General features: G+C 25.9%; 1 long non-coding RNA gene across 1 annotated transcript; it reads left to right on the top strand.

Moving 5' to 3' along the window:
* The first annotated feature begins 857 nt into the window (after nucleotides 1–857).
* Nucleotides 858–2,002, top strand: LOC126836325 (uncharacterized). Its single transcript, XR_007685313.1, has 3 exons — nucleotides 858–1,360; nucleotides 1,451–1,589; nucleotides 1,905–2,002. It is a non-coding gene; the product is annotated as an uncharacterized LOC126836325 (long non-coding RNA).
* The last annotated feature ends 5,222 nt before the right edge of the window (nucleotides 2,003–7,224 follow it).

Below are 7,224 nucleotides of genomic sequence, written 5' to 3'. Positions count from 1 at the left end.
TCTTCACCAACCAACCATCCCAAAATTAATTTCATATAGCACAATTTTTTTCGAACTAATGTTTTGCATATTTTTAAACTGTTATTCATTTAAAGAGAATCACGCTTGATTGTTTAAATTAAATCATGCTTTTTTATTTTTTGTTTACAACTCGTAGCCCTGAGTTTTGTATAAAATATTTCATTATTTTATTACTATGTCCAAATAAATAAATAGTTTAATTATAATTAAAAATCATGAATGATAATACTTTGTATTATGACTAGATACTGCTCCTAATTCTATTCAATATTATCCCTTTGTATTTATAATAATTCCTGTAGACCTGCGACCTCTCCGTCCCCTCGTAGCTTTCATCCCGTGATGCCTATACTATACTGCACTAGACCTGTCGGATAAAATCACTATCAAAATTAACGCTTTGATGGTTATTTTGTAAAATATACAACGCCTCAATTTGAATGCTTTCGAACTTTGCTGGTTTTTTACTGCGCTTGGTTTGGACTGTACCGGGTGATTGGTTAACTATGGACCACTCAATATCTTAGAAGATATTAGACTTTTTTAATAATTTTTTTTTTGTACTATTATAGTTATTAGGTGGGACAAATTTAATGTATTTTTCAAAATTTTAACACCATCCCTTATGCGTTAAAACCATATCAACTTTGGATTTTTAAATGGTAACCCCCAATTTTTTTTTGATGATCGTGTTTATTTTTTTTAAATTTAATTTTAGGCGTAAAAACTAGGTAAATCGATTGAGTAGTTAACGAGCTACACAGTTTTAAAATTAAAGGGAGTGTAAAAAATAAATTAAATATCTTGGAGACGCTAACATATTAAGGTGACTGCTCTCTGTTATTATTTATTGACAATTAACTTTGACAATAGCTATAGTAGCGTTTAAAAATCATAACCGTACCAAACACTATTTACTTTAGGTAAATAATTCACCGATAGTAAATAATAATGATAACCGCTATATCGACTGACAAATATACCACCACTACACACTTCTACATTTATTTTATAAAATAGTAAGTATGTTTAATTTGTTATCAATACCTTGTGTATATTTTTCCAGCATTTAGCAATTATATGTTTTGGTTAATTTGACACATTTTGATTAGTCATGCGATTTGTACGTCTTAATTTCATAGTATATTATAATAATATAGTATCATAACTTACTAGATCTATGAACTTGTCAACATTTATTGTGTTTTAAATAATAACATTGATATTAAATATCCATAATCAATGTGAATACCAAGATGGAGTTTTGCTCAAGTGACAAGTCTATAAAACCTATAACCTTACTTATAAAATGTATGCACATCAAATATCAAAATTAAAGGTACTTATAATAATAATATGTTATTTAAAATAAATAGAGTAATTTGAATTATGCTTGATGATATTTTAATTAAAACTTTTATTCTTACAGTATTATGTCTTTGTTCTGAGAAACTTATAAATGTGTAGTTTTGTGTTTTAACATATTGGTATCTGAATTCAAAGAAAAAATATAAAATTTTTTATGAAAAAATTGAATCTTCAATCATCATTTACTGAATCAATAATAGGTAAGATAATGTATTTATTAATATAGGTGTATTGTATAAGTACATTTTTTTATTAGAAAAATATAATTAATCGTTTTTTATTATTCATGAACATATAAAATGTTTTTACATAATAAGTTTTTTTGGATTACTTATGTTTATCATACTTAATATGTTTAATTAAATAGCGTTACTTAAAAATTAACGTTTAACTTAAAAATTATCATACTTATATAATTATAAAAAATATATGTGTATACTGATATTTGTTGCTTAACCATATAATTATTTAAGTATCTAAGGAACTTATTTAATTTTTTTAATTATATGTTTCAGTATGTTCAATATTAATATGGACTATCTCAACTTAAATTGATATTTGTTATTGTCTACAACTACACTACTACCAACGTCAAATTTGGTGTATTATATTACTGTAGTCAATCAGTCTAATCTAATTCCATCAATACATTGTCGAATGTTGTGGTATTCAATTTTCAGTAAATTTATAGGTGTTTTATTTTAAGGTAAAATATATAAGATCATCAGTTTGCAATAATTTAGTTAATTTCTGTGAATTCATCTCTAACAATTTATTTTTATTATTATTATTTTTTAGTTACTGTGGCACACTATTGCAGATAACGGTTTTCCATTAAGTCAGTAAGAAGAATAAGATGGATTCACAAGTTCAAATCAAATATTAGACAACTATATATATTTAATTATTCAGCTAAAAATGTAATTCAATAAAATAATTTAAAAGTACTTTATCATTTTAAAAGTGACATAAAGTTTTTAAACTCTAAGTATTTAAACACACATATACTTAACATATCTATAATTATTATACATTATTTATTAATTATTAATGATGAATTCTTTATTTAATATTAATTTAATCTAAAATGCTGCTGAGAATGTTAATATTTCTAAAATATGTTATTGTCTTAATCCAAATCTTGAAATTATTTTCATGATGGCATAGTTTTGGCATTAGCTATTACAGAATTTATTGACAATTTTCTAGTGGTTTACGATTAAGTTTTTATAAGTTATAAAGTAAATAAAATTATAAAACACAAAATAAAAAAAATAAAAATGTCAACTATTGGATTAAGTGTAAAAAAGTAAATTGAATGAATATACTTATAAATATTTTTTAACTTAAATATGTAAATGGAGATGGATTTCTTCTAGTGGGAAATCATCAAACAAACTTTACCGTCCAAGGTAACTTCCTATAAATACATCACTATATACAGCAATATGTTGTACCTCTATTATTTACAAGTTAATTATAGATATGTTAATTTTATTTAGTCTTAGTTTTTCAATATGATTTAGCAAATAAAAATGTTTATTCGTATCTTATAAGCGTATTATTTATCTTGTTACTTGTTTTTTTATTTTACTATTATCATAATAAACATAGCATAATATAGTATTTAAATGTTTGTTAGTAATATTATTATTGAATTTTAAGCTTATGACTGTTAAAAAAGCCATACAAAAACAAAAAAAATTGTACTTTTTCATTGTCACTCTTTATTTTTGTTTATACCTCGTACAACGAAAAAAACAATCATTTATTAAATAAAAAACATACTTTTACTGTTCATATTATGAACACATTAAAATAAGTAAGAATAGTCAATACTATGAAATATATACAGTATAATATACTAGTATAGTATAGTAGTGTAATATAATAAAGAGTTAATAAATAAATACAGCTTTTAATAATTAAAAATACTGAACTAGAAATAGTTAAAATTGACGCGTTACAACTTTAAATTATAAAAATGAAAATTTATTTTAGTGCACAAGTATTGGATGAACGTATTTCTTATGGAATCCTTTGTTATCTAAACATTTTAAGAAACACACTAGATGCCTTATAAAGATGTTGTTTGACATCTTAAGTACCTATCATAACCAGTTCAGACAAATGCTAAAATAGTTTCTGTACATATTAAGTTTAGTTTTTGTTTATTTCTGTATATATTCTGTACATATTAAGTTTAGTTTTTGTTTATTTCTGTATATATTCTGTACATATTATCTATTAACTGTATGTAATACAACATAATACTAAAAAAAACAAAAAATTGAATGTTATTTATTAAAGTTTTTTTAAAAATATTTTCACTAACAGAATTAATAATTTGACTAGTTAAGACACCAGTACAAGTAACACTTATTAAGACCAAGACGCTAAATATTTAAAGTAAAAACCAAGACGCTAAATAACCATAATAATTGAAAAATTAGAATAATGAACTTTTTTATTAGTTTTCAAGTAGTCGTATTTTTATAATAATTTGTTCTGTGTTGATATTAATCTACACTAGTAACGAATCGTTTTGGTAGAACCACGGTATATACTCTATATAAGACCGTGATTAGACCACGGTAACCTATGGTTGAAATTGAAAAAAAAAACTATTTACTAGGGCTCATAATATTGTTTGTTAACAGCAGCTAATGCCTAATATTCAATACGTACAGGTACACCGCACCGCTAGGAACACTACAGAAAAAACAGATAAGAAGACATTACCCATATAATATTGTTATAGATTTATTATTAGTTCGTTTGCATTGTGACCGACGACCGTCAACTATTAACTTTAATCTACAACCGTATCGTTAATCAATCTTATTTTGTGAAACGTGAGATCCGGCGATAAACGATTTTTTTCTTTAGCTGTAAAACTTATAAAAGCATCTCATATGAGCTAATATTATAATATTGTAGTACTAAGCTATAACTTTAAAAGTACTTGTCTGATTTAGCTAGTTTTTACGCCTAAAATTAAATTAAAAAAAAATAAACACGATCATCAAAAAAAAATTGGGGGTTACCATTTAAAAATCTAAAGTTGATATGGTTTTAACGCATAAGGGATGGTGTTAAAATTTAGAAAAATACATTAAATTTGTCCCACCTAATAACTATAATAGTACAAAAAAAAAATAATTAAAAAAGTCTAATATCTTCTAAGATATTGAGTGGTCCATAGTTAACCAATCACCCGGTACTGGCTTAAAAAATACTAACTACTGATTTGCATCGAAGCGTTTATTCGAAAGTGATTTTATCACATTAAGATTTAAAAAAATTCCCGAAAACCTGTGACCTCCCCGTCCCCACTATGCCCTGACCCTACTGTACTGTTTTATATTTCACTACATTACTTCTTTTATCGATGTAGAAGAATTTTAAGTTAATTAAAAATATTATTCTATATTTTAGTTTTACAGATGGTTTGTAAAACCATTTACCAAGTTAATTGTATCTTAAACTTGCATACTTTATTAAAAATTGTAATCCAATATTGTATTATTGTTTTTTTTTTATCGGAAACAGGCGACTGTTTTAATGTAAATAATAATAATCTTTATTTGCTAGTAGTAGAAATGTTACAAGGTAGATTAAATAGATAATGAAATTACTAGCTTTGCTCGACACTGAGGTAGAACCTCTTATCGTAGAGCAAGAATACTTATCAAGATGTTAAATAATTATGAAAAATAACAATAACAAAAGTACAATTAAACTAGGGAATATGATTATAACAAACTGAAAAAAGAAGTAATCATAATAATAATAATAATAAAAGTAATAATCTGTTTTGGAGTATAGAGGGTATACAATAAGAATAATAATAGTATAATAACTAATATATAGAATTTTTGAAATAAGACATTTTTACAAATTATCATAGAACCAACTTTTCAGTTTATATTTAAAATGTGGGAAATTATAGCACTTTCTTATTTCATCTGGGATAATTTCTAGAGACCTTAAACCAACTTGTGTGTATGTATTAGAGGCTTTTTGGGTGTTGATTAAAGGGATGTCAATGTGTTTTATCCTGAGTTTATAAGGGTTAGTTTTATATTTAAATGACTGAGATTTATATATATATGACATATTGCTTGTTTTTTGTAAAGATTTTCAATATTTAGTACTCGTAATTGTTTGAAAAATGCATTTGTAGGAAAAATTTCGGTTTATTTAGGATAACTTTTATTAAGTTCTTTTGTGCTACTGACAAATTATATTTTAAGGTAGAGTTACAGCCTCCCCATGCGATTATTCCGTATTGTGTTTAAGATTGGACCATTTCAAAGTATGTTATCCTAAGGTAGTTTTTGCTTTATATTAGTTTAGCTGTTAGAAAAAAGTGCGTTAGTTGTCTCAGTTTTATTATTAGATTTTCTATGTGAGTATTCCATTTTAGATTTTGGTCAATAAATACTCCTACGTACTTAACAGATGAGTGTATAGATAATTTTGGACACGAGCATGACGCAGTGTTGCAATTATTTTTATGTATAGTCAAGTTCGTTTTATTCGGCGCGGTTCTTAAATCATTAGTAAACGCAACACATTTGGATTTGTCAAAATTTATCTTTAGATTATTATTTGAAAACCAATTATCGAGTAGTGAAATATCAGATTCACTTTTTTGCCAAGTTAATTCCCAATTCGAACTAGATACTATAATTGCAGTGTCATCCGCGTACGAGAGGATTTTTCCGTTTAACGGAAATCTACCTAGTGCAGGTACGTACATAATATATAAAATTGGGGACAGTACTGTGCCGTGGGGGACTCCTCTACGTTTGTTTTCTACTTCACTTAGGGTATTATCTATTCCAACTTGCTGGGTCCTATCTTCTAGATACGATTTAAAAATTGCAAAAGCTGACCCAGTGATGCCAAAAGAGTTTAAGCTATCTAGTAGTGTTGTATGTGATATGCTGTCGAAGGCTTTGCTGAGATCTGGAAATATACCAATAGTTTTATTATGGTTATCTAAATTGTCATATATATCTTTGGTTAGGTTTGCTAGAGCATCTTCTGTACCTAAACCTTTTCTAAAACCATACTGTGAGTTGGGTAACAAATTGTTTTCTTCTAAATAACTTATTAGCCCGGTTTTGATAGCTTTTTCAAATATTTTAGAAAATACATTCAATAAACTGATTGGCCTAAAATTATTTATGTCAGTTTTTTAACCTTTACCTTTGTATATAGGCGAAACTAATGCATTTTTGAAGGAGTCCGGGATAACCCCTTCTTTTAGTGTTTGATTAAAAATTTTTTCTAATACGGTAGCTAAAAATAATTCTGGTTTTTTGATAACATTAATTGAAATACCATCTGGACCCGGAGCAGAATCATTATTCATATTAGATATTATTTTGCGTATTTCAAATTCAGTAAACCTTCTCAAGTATATATGTAAATAAATGGTTAGTTGCTATTGGTATCACAAACTTTGAATATTATATGAATCTTCGTATTTTACAAAAACTATACGTACAGGGTCATCCAACTAACGTAAAACAATCATTTTCTCGGAAAATATTAAATATTTTTGAATTTCTTTTTCCTATACTTGTAGGTACATATTTTCCTACATTTTTCAATATTTAGAATATTTTTATCTTCAACCCATACATGTAAAACAAGTATCGCATTTAGTTTTTTTTTTAACGCGAACGTATGTTTTTAATCTTATATTTCTGTAGAAAAAATGTTTAGCGATGGAATTTTTAACTATCTGTTCGATAACTTTAAAAAAATTTTAATTTAAAACCCGTATTTGATGGGATATAAATAAAACAGTAACGCTTTTAT

This window comes from Adelges cooleyi, unplaced genomic scaffold (assembly GCF_023614345.1).
Source record: "Adelges cooleyi isolate 19-005CV unplaced genomic scaffold, UGA_ACOO_1.1 ACOO_flye_CR_arks_rails_tigmint_CR_PRNA_24, whole genome shotgun sequence".
NCBI classification, from domain to species: domain Eukaryota; kingdom Metazoa; phylum Arthropoda; class Insecta; order Hemiptera; family Adelgidae; genus Adelges; species Adelges cooleyi.
Note: the sequence above shows the minus strand (reverse complement) of the source record. Positions and strands in the feature narration are given on the sequence as shown.